General features: G+C 44.6%; 1 long non-coding RNA gene across 1 annotated transcript in view; it reads right to left on the bottom strand.

Annotated features, from left to right (window-relative positions):
• LOC140387688 (uncharacterized) overlaps window positions 1-17,637 on the bottom strand; it is a 31,573-nt gene extending 13,936 nt beyond the window's left edge. The window contains exons 1-2 of the long non-coding RNA XR_011933947.1: window positions 17,518-17,637; window positions 9,622-9,910 (exon numbers count right to left, since the gene is read on the bottom strand). This is a non-coding gene — a long non-coding RNA (uncharacterized lncRNA). The remainder of the gene's footprint in view (window positions 1-9,621; window positions 9,911-17,517) is intronic.
• Window positions 17,638-19,589: the final 1,952 nt, after the last annotated feature.

The following is a 19,589-nucleotide window of genomic DNA, read 5'->3' as shown; positions in this document are numbered from 1 at the left end:
CTAATGGGTCGCTCCCTCAGGACGACGGTACCTTCCGTCCTGGCACCGACAACAGACCATGAGGCGGTTCTTCGGAACATGCAACTGCAGCGTGATCGCCAGAAAGGTCGGTACGACACACGAGCGACGGACCTGCCCCCCCTGTCCTCCGGAGACAAAGTACGCGTCCATCAACCGTATGGTGGCTGGTCAGCACCGGCCGAAGTCCTCCGACAAGTGGCTCCCCGCTCGTTCCTGGTTCGCATGCCGGATGGTTCCGTGCGTCGCCGCAATCGGCGCGCCCTTCGCCGACTTCCACGCTCACAGCCACACAACACGCCAGATCCTCAACAGGCTTCCGAGGATGACTTTGTGGAGCTGCCGCACATCACGCCCTTTCCATCGCCACCCATGGCCATGCCTGCACAGCAGCCGGTGGTTCTTGATCCACCCTTAAGGCGGTCAACCCGAATTCGTCGCAAACCCATTAGAATGGACTTATAATACAGTTCATATGTTTAATAAGTTGGACAATTTTACATGATAACCTGTTGTTGTTTATCGTTCCAGATGTCGTCTGACTGGACAACTGTTCAAATTTTTTTTTCTTCTTCTCTCGTTCGCATTTCTGTTATGTTATGGTACAACTGGATTCATGTGACGCACTCGACATCGCCCCATGTACATAGTTCCGTCATAGACACATGCTGCACACAACACACACACACTCTTAGATGCACTCACGTCACGATCATATTTATTACCACGTAGGCACATATCTTTGTAAAAAGGGGGGATGTCATGATATTCAAACACACACATCATGATGGACACACTAACAGGCAAATCAGAGTACACAACACCACAACCAATCACAGACAAGAACACCAACCACATAAAAAGCACGAGCACGACACCTGGAGGTCAGTAGGTCTGGGGAGAAGGGAACAGAAAGAGCTGATGAAACACCACAAGCAGGGAGCCCCCCACGTGCAGAGTGCAAAGACCAAGTTGTAAATAGTGAGTTTAAATAAAGAAGCGTTGTACCATATGCAACTGTGTTGGCTCTTCTGTGTGTCAGAACACCCAACACCACAACAAGTGTAATGTTTTTACCTGTACCTGCATGTAGATTTGGTTGTGCGAGTGGGTGTATGTAAAGCGAGTGAATGAGATTTCGCTTTTTAAACTCTGGGGCAAATGTGTGATAATAAATAATCCCTTTATTACAAAACTCACTAAATGCTTACTGCTGGAATTTTTAAAATTGGGATTCTCACCTTGAAGATAAGAAAAAAACTCCTTTTACACATCCATACTGATTACTGACAGTTAAAGAAAATATACATTCCCTGTGTAACAGTTTAAAATTTAAAAATAAACAGTTTTAAGTTGACCGGTTAAGATGATCTTTTCATTATACAGAGTTGTAACACTGAGGCATAGCATCATGGTTGCTATGGTGAGCACTGGACTGCTTGCTGATCGTGCACTCTGAGGTTGATTGATTGTTACACTGTGCCAGTCGTGCGGTGTGCTTTGTTTGCGTTACTGACAGTACAAAAGGCTTAGTGGCAGTTACGAAGTGCAAGTTGTTATGGTTACAGCTGGCAGTTGCTGCCAGGAGTGCAATTGTGCAGCTGTTGAAAGTCTTGAATAGCTATTAACTCATGAGAATGTAGTCTTGGTCATTTTGTTTTTGGCAAATGGCATTTCATTTAAATAAGAAGAAGAATTTATAAATAGCATTATTGTCTGAAAACATGTTGCATAAATGTCTCTATAATGCCACAGAATGCGTAAATAGAATACTCCATTCATCCAAGATAGGGTGACTAGTCCCATAACACACACGAAGAATCCAACCGTATCCAGAATATTTATTCTCTTGAAGCACCTGGAGAAGGCCTATTTTGCATAATTATCCAAAGTAAATCAGGTGCAGGGTGCATCAAAACAGGCATGAGGCCTGATTTACACATGCTCCTTTTTTGTAGCCTAACACCTATTTCAGATACCAGCCCAGGATATCTCTGTAGATGCATAAACCAATATGGTAGGTAGTAAATTCCAGTTCAGAATGTGTGCGCCCCCACTACCCCCACACAGCCTGCCATATTAGATCATTTTCACTTGTAAAATGGGTCCGGCACCGCAGAACTTTTAGGCCAGAATTTCTTCAAAAATAGGAGGATGCTTCATTTGTCAGAGTCTTGGGCAGACCTCCTCTGTCGCATTGATTCCAATCTTGGGCACTGAATCAGGATCGATTCACCAGGGTAAAACCAGGAATTAAAAGGGTTAAATTCAGAGGAAAGGTTGGGTAATTTTAGCTTATGTTTTCTTGCATTTAGAAGATTGCAGAGCAATCCAAGTGAGATGTTTAAAATGATGAATTCCTAGCATTCGTACAGTGCAGAAGGAGGCCCTTCTGCCCATCGAGTCTGCACCGACCATTTGAAAGACCGCTCTACACAGACCCAATTCCTGCAACCCCACCTAACCGTTGGACACTTAACGACAATTTAGCGTGGCCAATCTATCTAATCCTGCACATCTTTGGACTGTGGGAGGAAACTAGAACACCCAGAAGAAATCCACGCAGACACGGAGAGAATGTGCAAACTCCACACAGTTACCCGAGGTTGGAATTGAACCGGGTGACTGGCGCTGTGAGGCAGAAGTGCTAACCATTTTGTCACACTGATAGGAATCATAGCTAGGTGAAATACAAAGAAACTAATTCCTTCAGTGCGAGAATCCAGAATGAGAGGGCATCTCACAATTAGAGCCAGGCGATTTTAAAAATATATATATTTATTATCACAAGTAGGCTAACATTAACACTACATTGAAGTTACTGAGCAAAGCCTCTAGTCGCCACATTCTGGCACCTGTTCGGGTACACGGAGAGAGAATTCAGAATTCTGAGATCGGGAAACAGTCTTTTGACCAAAGCACGGTGAAAATTTGTAACTCACTCCGCCAACATTTACAGGACTGAGACTGATAGTGGTTAGACAGTGTTGTCAAAGGATATGAACCAAAGGTGGGTAAATAGAGTTCAGGTACAGATCAGCCATGATTCAATTGGTGATTCCTCATTCACCTGAGGAAGGAGCAGTGCTCCGAAAGCTAGTGATTTGAAACAAACCTGTTGGACTTTAACCTGGTGTTGTAAGACTTCTTACCATGATTCAATTGAACAGTGGAATGGATTGTGGAATAGTCGACTGTGATTCCGATGTTCAAGTAATTTCATGACTTTTTGTTTAAAAGATGCCAGGAACATTGCGTTCAGATTGTAAATAGTGGGTAAGATTTTTTCAAAAGATTTGTTTACACCAACTATTTGGACAATCTGTCTACTTTGCTAAATAGATTGGAGTGTCTCCCGATTGTTAGCTTAAGCCACATATCTTTGTGTCAATTCTTTATTTTAAAACAAAATCCAATTCAAGGGCAACTTAGTGTGGCCAATCCACCTACTCTACACACCTTTAGGTTGGGAGGGGTGAGACCCAAGCAGACACAGGTGTCGTGTTGGGTGCTCTGCTACACAGACGAACCAACACGGTTGCAGATGGTACAACTCTATTTTATCACTATCAATAACAACATCTGTGAACTTGTTACTGTGGTTCGTTCATTACCCTGTTACCTGTGGACCCAGCCCTAACACTATCTTGGAGAGGCACTCAGCACATGGTGAATGTCTGAGTGGCTTGCTGTGATCTCTGTGCCCTGAGCTGTCTCCTGCTGGAATGAGCGGGAACTGTGGTGTTCCCAGTTTTATAGTGCGTGTGCCCTTGCTTGTGATTGGCTGTGATGTTGCGTGTGTGTTGATTGGTCCATTGATCTGTCCATCAGTGTGTATGTGTGTTTGCACCATGATGTTTATCTGAATATCATGACAACAGGGAGAATGTGCAAACTCCACACAGACAGTGACCCGGGACCAGGATCGACCCGAATCCTCGGTGCCGTGAGGCAGCAGTGCTAACCACTGTGCCGCCGTGCTGCCCTCGTGTCAATTCTTTGTGACGTTTGGTATGATCTGGCCCATTTATTAATTTGTTCTCAACTTTCATTCCATAATCTTTTCACAACATCTTCTGCAAGTACAAATTAGGTTTTCTCAGCAAATGCCAGGACCCCAAATCATCCAGCGCCTTTCTGTAAATGCCGCTAAGGTTTGCCAAGGTAAAAACAGCTCAGTTTCAGAAAAGTGGCCATCTTTTGTATTTTTTGCTTTGGTTTCCATCTTCCCTTTTTAACATCAGTCAAGGTACGATATCACATTCATTAATTCGGTTCAAGTGTTTGTTCCTTGAGGCTGTTAGCGGCAATAATTTCAACTAACAGCTGCTTGAGTGTTATTAACTGAAAGCCGGTGATACGTTGAGATTCTGAGGCACTGTCAAAATGTCAAGCATTGTCAGCTGCTCACCAAGTGCCTTAATGTCTGATCACCCAAATACTTCAGTTAGGTTTTTTTTCCGGAGTTAAGGTTAGGCTATTTTAGCATGCACTGATTCCTGTTTCACATACGCTGACATAATCCCCGACGTCCCATCAATTCAAATCATTAGGCACAACGGTAATTTGTTGGCTATCATGTGATTTATAGCAGGAATCTGTTCCTGTTTCCTGCACTGCATACCACCAACAAGTAAAAGTTGCAGAACGAACAATATATAGCTAACAGAGATTTAGAGCCTTAATTGTTTGACTCGGGTGCTCAGCTCCCTGGTTCATGGGTATCACTAGTAATGGTTAAGGTGTTAGTTCACTCAAATGCAACCAAGTGGTGTGAACATCAGTGGATTTCAAATTGGCGATATTTCCAACTGTTTGAATTTAACAAGTTCTCTGTTTTTTGTGCAGCCTGTTTTAGCACCTCGCATTATTATCTATGATACGGGAATAGAGGGTAGGAATTATTATTGGTGGAAGAATACTTAACATTTTGTGTGGTATTGCTATGACCAATATTCAAACAGAGCCATAAACCTATTCAAGTAACATACAGGCATGCTCTTTGATATCACTAACAGTAATTTGGAGGTTTTTTAAAAAATGTTCACTAGTTCGCCCGTTGAGTGCTGCTTTACTATTTTCAAACTTGATTCTTACCATTGCCATCAGTTCGATGTTTTTCAAATTACTACCTACACTGCGAAAAAAAAGAGGGGAGAGATGATTTCAGGATTGGAATGTCCAGAATGATGACCAGCCGTGGTTATATCTGAATTTATACCATAGGCTATAGTTAACTGTTGCTCAAAAGCAGCATGTGAAACCTATTTTTGGTCAGAAAGCATTTTGGAACACCTGAGGACATGAGAAGTGGTTTATAAATGCATATTCTATCGTTTATCTTTTTTTCATCATCCAAACTCATTAACGCTTGTTTATTCATTCAAGAGATGTGGTCATTGCTGCCTCGGCCAGCATTCATTGCCCATCCTTGGGTGGTGGTGAGCTGCCTTCGTCAACCACTGCAGCCCATGTGGTGTAGGTACACCCACAGTGCTGTCAGGGAGGGAGTTCCAGGAGTTTGACCAGCGACAGTGAAGGAACAGCGCTATATTTCCAAATCAGGGTGGTGAGTGGATTGGAGGGGACAGGTGGACAGGTGGTGGTGTTCCCATGTGTCTACTGTCCTTGGCTTCCTAGATGGTAGTAGTCATGGGTTTGGAAGGTGCAGTTGAAGGAGCTTTAGTGAGATCCTGCAGTGCATCTTGTAGATAGTGTACACTGCTGCCACTGTGCATCGGGGGTGGAGGGAGGGAATTTTGGTGCCAATCAAACAGGTTGTTTTGTCCTGGATGGTGTCAAGTTTTTTGAATGTTGTTGGAGCTGCACTTATTCGGGCAAGGGGAGAATACACCATCACACTCCTAACTTGTACCTTGTAGATGGTGGACAGGCTTTGGGAGTCAGGAGGTGAGTTACTCACGATAGGATTTCTAACCTTTGACCTGCTCTTGTATCCATAATATTTATATGGCTAGTCCAGTTAATTTTCTGGTCAATTATAACCCCCAGGATGTTGATTGTGGGCATTCAATTAAGGTAATGCCATTGACTGTCAAGGAGTGATGGTCAGATTCTCTCTTGTTAGAGATGGTCATTGCCTGGCACTTGTGTGGCACGAATGTTACTTGCCACTTTTCAGCCCGAGCTTGGATATTGTCCTGGTCTTGCAGAATTTGGACATGGACTAATTCCGTATCTGAGGAGTCATGAATGGAACTGAACATTTTGCAATTATTAGCAAACATTCTCACTTATGACCTTATAATGCAGGAAGGACATTGATGAAATAGCTGAAGATTGTTCGTCGAGGACACTCCCTGAGGAACTCCTGCAGTGATGTCCTAGAGCTGAAATGACTGACCTCCAACCACCAAAACCACCTTCCTTTGTGGTAGGTATTATTCCAACCAGTGGAGAGTTTTCCTCCTGATTCCCGTTGACTCCAGTTTTGCCAGAGCTCCTTGATGCCATACTTTGTCAAATTTGGCCTTGATATGAAGGGCAGTCACGCTTACCTCACTTCTCGACCTCAGATCTTTTTGTCTATGTTTGAACCATGGCTGTAATGAGGTGAGGAGCTGAGTGACTCTGGTGGAACCCAAACTGAATGTTAGTTAGCAGGCCATTGCTTACAACACTTATCAAGCAAGTGTTGTTTGATAACACTGTTGATGACTCCTTCCATCACTTTACTGATCAACGAGAGTAGACTGATAAGATGGTAATTGGCCGTGTTGGATTTGTCCTCCTTTTTGTGTACAGGCATACCTGGGCAATTTGCGAAATACTAGTGATGTAACTGTACTGGAACAACTCCAACATCTGGAGCACAAGTGTTCAGGACTATTGTGGGAATATTATCAGGGCTCATAGCCTTTGCAGTATCCAATACCTTCAACCATTTCCTGATATCGTTTGGGGTGAATCGAATTGGTTGAAGACTGACATCTGTGATGCTGGGGACCTCTGGAGGAGGCCGAGATGGATTATCCACTCTAATAATCTAATAACCTTTATTAGTGTTACAAGTAAGCTTACACAAACACTGCAATGAAGTTACTGTGAAAGTCCCCTAGTTGCCACACTCCAGTGCTTGTTCGCGTACACGAGGGAGAATTCAGAAGGTCCAATTCACCTAACAAGCACGTCTTTCGGCACTTGTGGGAGGAAACCGGAGTCCCCGGAGGAAACCCACAGAGACACGGGGAGAACGTGCAGACTCCGCACAGACAGTGACCGAAGGTGGGAATCGAACCCGGGTCCCTGGTGCTGTGAAGCAACAGTGCTAACCACTGTGCTACCGTGTCGCCCACTTGGCGCTTATGGCTGCAGGTTGTAGCAAATGCCTCAGCCTTATGTTTTTCACTGTTGTGCCGAGCTCCCCCAAGATGGGGATATTTGTGGAGCCTCACCATTCACGGCTGGATGTCGCAGGACCGCAGGGCTTGGATCCAATCCATTGGTTGTAAAAACATAAAAACTGGGAGCATGAGTGGGTTATTCAACCCCTCAAACTTGCTCCATCATTCAATACAAACATCGCTGGTCTCATCTCGGCCTCATCTCCACCTTCCTGTTTGCCCCCCACAACCATTTATCCCACCATTAATTCAAAACCTATCTATTTCCTCCTTAAATTTGTTAGGTGTTCCGGCGTCCACCTATCTCTGTCTATCACTTGCTGCTTATGTTCTTTGGCACAGGAGTAGTCCTATGTTGTAGCGTCATCTAGTTGACACCTCATTTTTTGGTATGCCTGGTGCTGCACCTGGCATGGCCTCCTGCACTCTTCATTGAACCCGTGGCTTAGCGGTAATGGTAGAGTGGGGGTTATATCAGGCCACGAGGTTGCAGTTTGTGGTTGAGTACAATTCTGCTGCTGCTGATGGTCACAGCGCCTCATGGTCACTAGATCTCTTTGAAATCTATCCCAATTGGCACAATGGCAGTGCCACACAAGACCTCAATGTGTGGTGCGGTGGTCACTCATAATGTCATGGATAGATGCATCTGCGGCAGGCAGGTTGGTGAGGGTGAGGTTAGGTACATGTTTCTCATGTTGGTTCCCTCACCGCCTGCTGTAGACCGTGGATTTGACGAGCTTGGTCAACAGTGGTGCTACTGAGCCACTCTTGGTGATGGACATTGAATTCTTCCACTTATAGCACATTCTGGGCCCTTGCCACTCCCAGTGCTTTCGCCAAATGTTGTTCAACATGGAGGAGTTCAGCTGAGGGGTGGGGGTCAGTTGTATGTGGTAATAAGCAGAAGGTTTCCTTGCCCATATTTGGCCTGATGCCATGAGGCTTCCTGGGATCCATAGTCGATGCTGAGGACTCCCTCCCGACTGTATACCACTGTACACCACTTCTGCTGGACTTGGCTTGCTGGTGGGACAGGACGTACCCAGGAATGGTGATGATGGTGTCTGCGACACTTTCTGTGGTATGATTGTGTGAGTATGACTATGTCAGGCTGCTGCCTTGACTCATCTGTCAGACAACTCTCCCAACTTTGGCACAAAGCCTCAGATGTTTGTAAGGAGGTCTTTACAGGGCCAGGTTTGCCATTGTTATTTCTGGTGGCTAGGCCGATGTCAGCTGGTCTGTCTGGTTTCATTCCTTTTTGTAGGCTTTGTCACAGTTGGGAAACAACTGAGTGGGAGGCTAGGCCATTTCCGAGGGCATTTAATGTCAGTCAGACCAGGTAAGGGATGGCAGGTTTCTTTTCCTTCACCGAAAGGGCGTTAGTGAATTCAATAGCTATTTATGACAATCGAGATCATTCGGCTTTTAATTCCAGGTTTTTTATTGAATTCAAATTTCACCATCTGCCATTGTGGGATTTGAACCCGGATCCCCAAAACCTTACCTGGGTCTCTGGGTTATGAGACCATAGACATTGCCACGATGCCACCACCTCAATGTGTTGCATATTCCAACATATTATTCATTGCACCAGAACCATTAGCAACCCTGGGGATTCTATGGCACTGCCTGTGTCTCAGGCTGGGTAGGATAGAGGTGAGAACGGTGCTGCTTCTACACATGGGAGACCTGCAATTGGACAGTGAGACAAAGCAGACAGGCCGAGTCTGCAGTGATAGAATACAAGAAGGCTTTCGAGTTCCACAGACTGAAGATCACAGATTAGAGTGCCTGGTCCTGTCTCTGATAACACAAAGCTGACCAATTTTAACAGTCTTATCATTATGCTATGCTACATGTGAAAAGATAAAACTGATATTTGGTACCTTGGGGACATACCAGTGAGAATGGAAGGAGATATAAAAGAGAGCAAATGTGAAGCAGTCACCTCTACAATTGAGTTGGGGGAGGACTACGTGCAATAGTTAAAAAAGCAAGGAAAATTACTTGTTAAATTGTGTCTTCTCTTGAAAGACAATGACACAATTAAAATGCATACCAAAGTAATACTTTGCCCATTGTGTTAGCTGTGCTGAAGTATGTTAATACCTAAAAATTATCTTATTTCATATACAACCATGTAAATAATAAAAATACACCGTCCCATTTTCCCATATACTCTATCAATGAAATTATTTTCAGATTTGCAAATGTGAATATTTTTTGCACGGACCATTAATTTTTCATGCAAAAATATCGGATCTGTGTAATTGATTGTGTCCAAAGTGTGACTGACGGCAGATATTCTTTGACATCAGTCCCGCCACAAGGTCCAGTTTCTAGATTCTAACATGATAAGTTGGCTCTCATTTTCGTCACTCTGTTGGCATTTTATATAAGATGAGGTTTGATTGGAACAGCAGTCTCCCTTTTTTTGAAGATATAAGTGTTGAACAGTTTCTGCCTTTGATCAGTGAGAAAATCTAACGAGAAGCGACAGTTCTTCAAGAATCGCACGGCTCCTGTGGGAACATGAAAGGCGACCATGTAAACAATGACATACACAAGCAAACTCAAAGCCAGAGCTCATATTGATCTGATTAGACTGATCTTGATGGTTTGATCTTTCAGCTGAACTGGATGCATTTGAACTTTTTTTTTTGCACTTTAAGATGAATGCAGCCATGCGTCGCCAAGAGCTCACAGCTGGGTTGCAGAGAAGAGGAATAGCACGGGCAGTCCACAATCGCACAAGGAGAGAAATGTGTTAACCCTCAGAAGTACTCTGAATGTATGCTAGGATTCTGACCTTAAAAATCATCGCTATTATTTTGTGCAGTTGTTTTATTATGTAATACGAGGTTAGCAATAGTAAAATCTGCATTCAAAGTTTTTTACCAAATGTTAGGGAAAGTTATTAAAAGGATGCCACCTGGTGGCTTTACCTTAGTATTACATATGTTTTCTTTTTAAAAAGCAGCTACTTCAATATCAACCGTCGTAATAATATTCTTTATTAGTGTCACAAGTAAGCTTACATTACCACTGCAATTAACTTACTGTCAAAATCCCCTAGATGCCACACTACGACCCCTGTTGGGTACACTGAGGGAGAATTCAAAATATTTAATTAACCTTACAAGCACGTCTTTCGGGACTTTTGTGGGAGGAAACCGGAGCACCCGGAGGAAACCCATGCAGGCATGGAGAGAATGTGCAGACTCCACACAGACAGTGACCCAAGCTGGGAATCGAACCCGGGTCCCTGGCCTGTGAAGCAACAAGTGCTAACCACTGTGCTACCGTGCATAATGCCAGTACTAAACTGTGATAGCTCTCACAAGGATCATAGGGGATCACTGATTGATGGACAGCATTCTCCAAGGCCTACCTAAGGTGGCAGTATACTTAGCTGATGTACTAATCACAGGAGCCACGGAAAAAGGTCTCCTAGCAAACTTGGAGGAGGATTGGAGACGACTCTCCGACGCAGGTGTGGGTCAGTCTCACACGAGACAAATGTGTTCCAGGCAGGCAAAGTGATCGATCTCGTCTACCAACTGGATAAAAAAGCCCTACACCCCATGGAGGGTGAAGTTAAGGTCATCAAAGAGACCCCAACTCCGCAAAATACGAAATAATTAAAATATTTCCTCGACCTCGTAAACTACTATGGGAAATTTATCCCAAATTTGGCCACTTTATTACCATTCCTGCACACACTGTTAAAATAAAACATCAGGTGTGGTCATGGTAGGTGCTGCAGGATGACGCCTTCGTGAAGGTGAAGCAGCAGTTACTATCATCAAACATCGTGGCTCAAGCGAGAACTGGTATTAACATGTGATGCCTCTCCATATGGAGTCAGGGCAGTCCATTCCCATCGATAGGACAATGGCACAGAGAGACCTATAGCATATGCATCCAGAACCTTGGCGGATGTGGGAAGATGTTGTTCTCAGATCGAAAAAGAAAGGTTGGCTGCTATTGTTATGGCGAAGAAATTACACCAAGATGTCAATGGCCCACATTTCCCAATCGTAACTAACCATGAACCCTTGCTGGGCCTCTCCAAAGAGGATAAGGTGCCTTGGCTCGGATTCAATGTTATTGTAATCGGCTTACGGATACTCTTGCAGGTACTACCCTGGAACACACATTGTCAATGGGGATGCCCTGGGTTTACTCCTGCTGCCCACAAGCTTGGCCCATCGGTCGGCATTGGAAGAAGCCCGTGACCTTGAACTTCCTGGATCCTTGCGGAGCTGATTCAAGCGTGGACCCAGAATAATCCCACACTGGCAAAATTGCGCCAAAAGATCGTCAGATGATGGCATCCGAGGACACCCCATGGATGGCATGAAGCCCTTCCTCACTAAATGTCAAAAACAGAGTGTAGAAGATGGCAATATCCTGTGGGGAGCCCGCGTAGTCGCTCCCCCCCCCTGCCAAGGTCAGCGCCCAATCCTAGCTGAATTATACAATGTATTCCTGGGGTAGCCAAGATGGAAATGCTCGCTAACTACGTTTGACGGCCCGGGTTAGACACAGATATCGAGAATCTGGTGAAGCAGCACTCTTGTGCCAGGAGAATCAGAATCTATCACCTTCATCCTCTTTGCCAAGAGATGTTCCTTATCAAGGATGACGCCTACTTGAAATGGTTAGAAGTAGATCGTATGTCCTCCACGACTTCTTATGGAACAATAGAAAATCTCTGCCAAAGTATCTGTGCCCACAACATACCAGAGTTTGTCATATCTGAAGATGGTGCTCCCTTTACCTGTGGAGAATTTTAGGCATTCGTGAAACCGAATGGCATTAAGCACTTCCAAACGACAACCTGACATCCATCGCCTAATGGACTGGCCGAATGGGCAATTCAAACATTCAAAACCAGAATGAAGAAACAGCCTTCTGTGTTCCCTGGATATGAAATTGGCTCAGTTCCTCTTTAATTATAGACCTATGCCCCACACGACGATGGGGTTGTACCAGTGATATTGTTAATGGGATGATAACTGCACCATGCTCAGCCTGCTGTTTCCCAAATTTGGGGGGGGAAGCTGGTTCAAAGCAGGAGACCCAAAAAAAGAACTACAATACCTGAAGTCCCAAAGACGTCATCTACATGCGGAGCTTTGGAGATGGCTCCCAATTGATCCTGAAAAAGAATGGTATGGTTCCTTCCAATGTCAATGCCCAAAGGAAGGCCATGAAAAAACACCTGGACCACCTGAGTAGCAGGGAAACCATTTCAGTGAAAATGATTTCAGCTGAGACGATGTTCTTGATGTCGAGGTCAGCACTGCAGACGAGCCTCCGTCTGTGGCCATTCGGCACTCAACAAGGAAGCGCCTAACCCCAGAATGCTTCATGCCCCCCCCCCCGATCCGGCTCCACCTGCTGATGACTCGAGGCCTTGTGCAATGCGATCAAAGAGGCCTCATTGCCGTGGGAATGAGTGGGATGACTTGGACCTGAGGGAGGGAGAGATGTGATAAACCTCATGAGGACCATGGGGGATTGTTGGTTTGGGCAGTCATTTTCAAACTCAGGGTCGCGATCCACAGGTGGGTTGCGGGGCTATCGGTTGCGGCATTCCCGATCACGGGGAGAGGTGTACAACTGAAGAATCTGAAAACAGAAACAAAGCAGTAGAAAGATGATTTCTTTGTTAGTCGTGCCACTGAAAATCTGGATTCAAAGTTCATGTGTGCTTTATGTAGGGAAGTACTGGCAAATGAAAGACTAAAACCCTCAAAATGTCAAAAGCATTTCAAGACCGAACTTGGCGAGTTCGAGGACAAACCTCTTGATTTTTTTCAACGGATGCAGTGAGATCTTAAATCATCAGCTGAAGTCCTGAGCAGAAATGTAACATTGAGCGACAAAGCAAAGCTGGTGAGATTGTGGGGGGACCAGGCAGGCTCACCTGTCACATTAAAGGTAAGTGAAAATGGTGGGTTGCGAAGTTCAGGAGGCGTGGGGCACAAGGGTCGGCCTTCGTGGGTCGTGAAGGATGGGCGATTGGTAAAAATAGGTCCTGGGCAAAAAAGTTTGAAAAACACTGGTTTAGAGCAGCACGATGGCACAGTGGTTAGCACTGCTGCCTCACAGTGCCAGGGACCTGGGTTCGATTCTGGCCTTGGGTGACTCTCTGTGTGGAGTTAGCATGTTTGCATTCCATAGCCATTTTATTGGCAGGCGCACCTGTGTAGGTGCACTCTCCATTTTTAATAATGGGGTCACTTTTGCACTTTCCCAATCCATAGACTCAGGGCGGGTTTCTACGTCCCGCCGCACCAGATTTCTAGTGCGGCACGCCGGCGGGATGCTCCGTTTCGCCGGCTGGTCAATGTGGTTTCCCATTGTGCGGCAGCCCCACGCCGTCGGGAAACCCCCAGGTTTCCGGCAAAATAGAGAATCTCGACGGTGGAAAATTCAGCCCTCAATTCTTGAATAGAGAGATTTTGGAAATTTATGATTAATTTGCTTACCTATTTATTTCAATAGTGGAAACCACTGGGTTCTGGAGATTTGTCCACCAAGTGTTCCATTGTTCTCACCATTACCAGTTGTTTAGTTACACTGGCTCGGATTATCCACCGGATTGTCGCTCAGCCTGATCTTTTCTGCGTCCCATGGAGCTCCACTTTTCTGACAACATCTTCCAAGCCCAGCTTCTCCAGAAACATGGAGCAGACAGTCCATCAGAGAACTCCATTGCAGTGCTGTAGCGTTGGGGAGAAGGCAGAACATGTGCCCTTTTTGATGTAAGTTTAAATGTCCAATGTTGATGCTGGTGAACAGGCAGGTGGGTGAGCTAACTGGGTAAGTTAGTGGCGTGATATGTGGGTGGGGCAGCAGGTGGTTTATGCCGATAGGTAGGTGAGTGGGTAAATGGGACAGGAGGCAGTCAGGTTTGTTTCAGAGGGGTAATCAGGTCACAGGCTAGTCGCATTGGTTTTGAATGGAGGGGATAGTTGTGGTGGGTGATAGTCAGGTCTGGTCGGGGAGTAGTCATGCAGGTAGGGAGGAGCAATCAAATGGTCGGGATTAGGTCAGAGGTCAGGAGAGGTACTTGGGTCAGGTCTGGGGGGCGGGGTTTGGCATGTTTGTCAGGTTGGCTGAGTGTCAAAGGTGTAGTCAGGTGGCTGGCAGGAGTGAACTGATTGGTCCATCAGTTTGTTTGTGACAGGGTTCTGAGACAGCAGAGCAAAGTCTGCCTGGTTTGACTACTTCACAAGGGTTCCATGATACTGGACGTTCCATCATTTGGACATTCACACATCAGACAGCAAGCAGAATGAGATCATGCAGGTCAGTGCTCACACTCCGAGCTGCGGCCACCCCTTTTCAGCAACCTCAGTATCGTCTACCACCAACTTAAGATGACTTGGCAATTTTCCAGAATGATAATGGTCGAGGTGGGCCTTTCATCAGGCTTGGTGTGGAATCAACCCCCCTCCATTTGCGGATTGAGTTGGCCGAAGTGGGCAGCAGACCTGTCTCCAGGTCAAAATTAAGGGTATCGCAAAATCACGCTTCACGGCAGGCTGGAGATGGAAACAGAATTAGTCTCTCCCACCTTACTCCCCACCTCCAATGGGAAAATCCGGCCCAAGGTGTTTATTTAAGAAGTCTGACATTTCCTTATTATCTATTATCGTCTCACTTGCACCCCACATTAATGGTCCCACATTCCCTTTTGCTTCTCTCAGTCTCTCAGTATTTTCGTAAAACCTTGGCCATACGCAGTCATTCGAACCCCAAGAGTGCACTACAGCCTCAAGCATATGTTTTTCGAAAAAAAAGACTTTTCAGAGCTTTCCCCGTGGGAGAGTTAGTGACAAAGATGGATTTTCAGTTCCCACCACTAACCAGTGGCATTATGGCTGTTGAGCATTTATATTGGGTTGTTCATCAAGGGAAGTAAAGAAATGTTATTTTACTATCGTATAACGCTAAATCAAGAGTATACTGTGGCCAACTAAGAAGACATCAATTGCTAAAATGAACTACACTTTTGGCCTGAAAGTCAGATACTTAGTGTCTGTTATTTTGGAGCTGCAGTTGCCACTTATTGTCCAAGACATCTTTAAGTTTTGGGGTGACTTGGGCCAGGTGTTATGTTAGTCCAGCCACAGTAAAGAGCCACCAGTTGCAGAGCGGACTGATCCGAGCATCAATCAGCGTGCAATGCTGATCTTATGCCAGTCGTGCCATTTTGGAACTCAGCGCTCTGTAACAGGCTCTCTTAACCTTGCACAGCTGAACATGCATTCAGCAGCCGAAAGGATCCTCCCACCCCCACATTCCCAACCAGCATTATTTAAAGGGTTTATCAAATATTTATAGTTTAGTTGCAAGTTGATTTTTTTCTGCCCCTTGCTTTGATTCTACTAGTTTGTTATTTCTTTGTTATTTCTTTGTTATTCACAGCAGAGAAGGAGGGCATTTGGCCCATTGTGTTCCCACCAGCTCCCTGGTCCTATTCTCCAGCCCCATCTCCACAGCCCCCTAAATTAACCACTTTCCAATATGTATCCAGCTCTCTTTTGAAACCTCCTATGTAATCCACCTCCACAACTCTCCCAGGCAGCGCATTCCAAACCCCAACAGTTCTGCGTAAAGGGGTTTCTCCTCCTCTCACTCCTAGCTCTCTTGCTGACCATCTTGAAATTATGACCCCCCTAGTCGCTGATAGACCAATTAATGGAAGCAGAATATCTTTCTTTGCCCTGTCAAATTGTTCATCATTTTGAACACCTCAATAAGGTCACCTCTTAATCTTCTCTGCTTCAAGGAGAGCAAGCCCAATTTCTCCAATCTTTACTTGTATCTAATTTGGACACTCATTCACTGATCTTGACCACTCATTTGAGGTAATTAAACATCCTGTAGGTGTCCAGGTCCTGGGAGGCTTTATCTCCATGACTATCTACTCCCAATGCCTTCTAAATATGTTTCGAGAGGGCCTCCTGGTCACCTGCATATATAGGACATCTCTCCACCATGGCCTCCCATGCAACATTCGAGAAACATTGAGCCTGAAATCTCCCATGTAGTGCCATTCTTCAATATTTTCCAGGTCACAATCGTTTCCTGTATGACTGTCAGCAACCACTGCAGTCACAATGCAACTCTCCTTTAAGAAGTACAGTCTAGCTTTACGTGGCATTAGTCAATCATATTATTGACCTCCCTGCTCAGGTGTCCATGTAATTAACAGTGTGGCTAGCACTGGCTGGTCACTGCAAGCATGCAAAATGTCCGAAAGCACCAAGTTGGTGTTACAATCAACAGGCAGAGGTCCATCACACATCCCAATGCCTGTCTCAGAACTATTGCATTTGGGCCCCTTTGACTCTGAATTCACATCATGGCATAAGAACACAAGAAGTCTAATTGAACTTGGTTAAAAATTCTCCCCCTGCTACTTTACAGATTATTTCCCTCATTCATAATAAATGTATAAACATCTGTCATAAAATATCAAAGAGAAAAATTTTAGATGATCCAATGGAGCATTTGTGTGTCAATATCCCATGATCCAATTTCAGGTCCAGATCTCAGTTTCACAGGCGTGTAAAACTGCTGTCTGTATACAGAGGGGATTGGTTACCAGCAAATTACCAAACACCAATCCAGTCCTGGGTTGTCATAGATCAACAAAGGTGCAAGTCCCAGAGAGTCAATGTTCCTCAGTCTTCTCTTTTGAGTCAGTGTTACTTTGAAATGTTTCTGTTGTCTTTGCATTCAACCTATACGCTGCTTCCCAGCAATGCTGCGCGAGTGTTTTCCTATTCTGGGCGGCACGGTTAGCGCTATTGCTTCATAGCGCCATGGTCCCAGGTTCAATTCCTGGCTTGGGTCACTGTCTGTGCGGAGTCTGCACGTTCTCCCCGTGTCTGCGTGTCTCTCCTCTGGGTACTCCGGTTTCCTCCCACAAGTCCCGAAAGACATGCTATTAGGTAACTTGGACATTCTGAATTCTCCCTCTGTGTACCCGAACAGGCGCCGGAATGTGGCAACTAGGGGTTTTTCACAGTTTCTTCATGGTAGTGTTAACATAAGCCTACCTGTGACAATAAAAAGATTATTATCATTATTAGGTGATGATTACCTGCTCACTACAGTGTCTCCAAGATGTCTTCCCTCAGAACCAAGAACACTTCGGAGTTTGTATCCCCCAGGATTGTGACTTGAGGAGGGGAAGAATAGAAATTGGAGCTGGGTAGAATCTGTAAATGTAATCAGGCAGTTGCAGAAATTCAATATAAATAGTTAAGGACACTTAGACCGTCACTTCTAATGGCATGGCAATTGAGTCGGATTGCATTTTCTGGGTAAGTTTGCAATTGTAATCGTATTTTCAAATAATTGCCATGAAAACCATACCTCAGAACCTCTGGGGAGCCAGGGTGGGGATTGTTTTCAGAGTGGGGAGAGGTATCCCCCTAAATATGACATCCTGGAGCTCGGACTTTATGGCCCACAGCTTCATGTTGTTACAAAATTGGATAGTACACTTGGGGGGAGGTATAGAATTCGGCACAACGTAACTGCAACTTAGTGTTTATGAAGATTCAACACAGCTTTCTTGTTTTTGCACCTACCTCTGTTTTGTAAAGACTAGAATCCGAAACACTTGATTTGCGACCTTATCAATATTTCCTGCCACATTCAAAAATTTGTGTGCATGTGAACCCTCGGGTCTCTGTGTTGCTACACCCTTTCCAAAGTTGTATGAGTTAGTTTGTATTGCTCTTCTCGTCCTCCCTCCCAACATGCGGCACATCACATCTTTCTGTGCTCAATGGGCTTTAGGATTGTGTTTGGAGAGTACTTTGTGCGTTTCTTGATTTGTCTTTCAAGAACAAGTTAAATTGTAAAAGATGTCGGGTTTGACAAACATTTACACCAACTCATAGATTGCCAGAGCAGTGTTAGGGATGAAGTTACTCAGGATATATATTTGAATTTCCTCCATCAACTGATTATCTTATTTTAAAATGAATAATAATTCAGTAAAATGAAAATAATATTGGACATCTTTAGTTTTTAGCTTTCTCCGTTCATTGCATTGGATTACCAGCTGTCAACTGGTGGTGCAGAAATGCTGAGAACTTTACTTCATTAGAGATTTTGAAACTATTAAATGTGAATTAATTCAACTGCAGCATAATGTCCTTGAATGTGTTTGAAATGTATTAATATTTCTCAGTAGCATTGAATGCAAACGATCTAATTAAATCTTAAACTTAAACACAAGCTCAATTTGATTACTAAATATAAATCAGTGCCTGTGTTTATCATAGATTATCATAGAATGGGTTAGAAGATATTCTCTTAATTGCTGCAATCGACTCAATTAAATTCTATGACCTCTATAGTGTGCATTAATTATACTGCTGTTACATTGTTACTTCCCCCCAAATAATATTGGCTTAGATATTAATCTTGAAGAAAGAATAATCCTTGTCTGAATATTACTAATTAAAAGATATTTCCTGTTCATTTTTATTTATCACCTTTCCCTTCTTCTTGAGAGCTTTATCCTCTGTTGTACTTTTAATTTTGATGACATTTCCTCCACTCTTGCTACTGCTTAATGTACTGGATTATATTCTAATGTTGCTGCTATTCTTCTTCAGGCTTGGCTGCTCGCACTCTTGTTTTAATCAGTTAATTGTGAGAATCGGATGGGGAACAGCTTCTTTGCTGACACTACTGGGCCACAATTTGAATAGACCACAAAATAAAGCAGTTGTCGACTGGGCCATGTGCACTGATCAGAGATTCGTAGAATCCTGACAGGGTAGAAGGAGGCCATTTGGCCCATTGAGGCTGCACCGATCCTCTGAAACAACACCCTATATGGGCCCAATCCCCCACCTATCCCCGTGACCCCACCTAACCTGCACATCTTTGGACACGAAGGGGCAGTTTAGCATGGCCAATACACCTAACCTGCACATCTTTGGAAACGCACACAGACACGGGGAGAATGTGCAAACTCCACATGGACAATCAGCCTAGGCTGGAATTAAACCGGGTCCCTGGTGCTGTGAGGCAGCAGTGCTAACCACTGTGCCACTGACTAGTAACAGCTCCATTCTAACCCAAGATGACAACAGCTCCGCGTGCGGTATCTTTTCCAGGTGGTGTGGGACAGCAATAGACCTTTGTGCACAT

This window comes from Scyliorhinus torazame, chromosome 13 (genome assembly GCF_047496885.1).
Source record: "Scyliorhinus torazame isolate Kashiwa2021f chromosome 13, sScyTor2.1, whole genome shotgun sequence".
NCBI lineage: Eukaryota > Metazoa > Chordata > Chondrichthyes > Carcharhiniformes > Scyliorhinidae > Scyliorhinus > Scyliorhinus torazame.
Note: the sequence above shows the minus strand (reverse complement) of the source record. Positions and strands in the feature narration are given on the sequence as shown.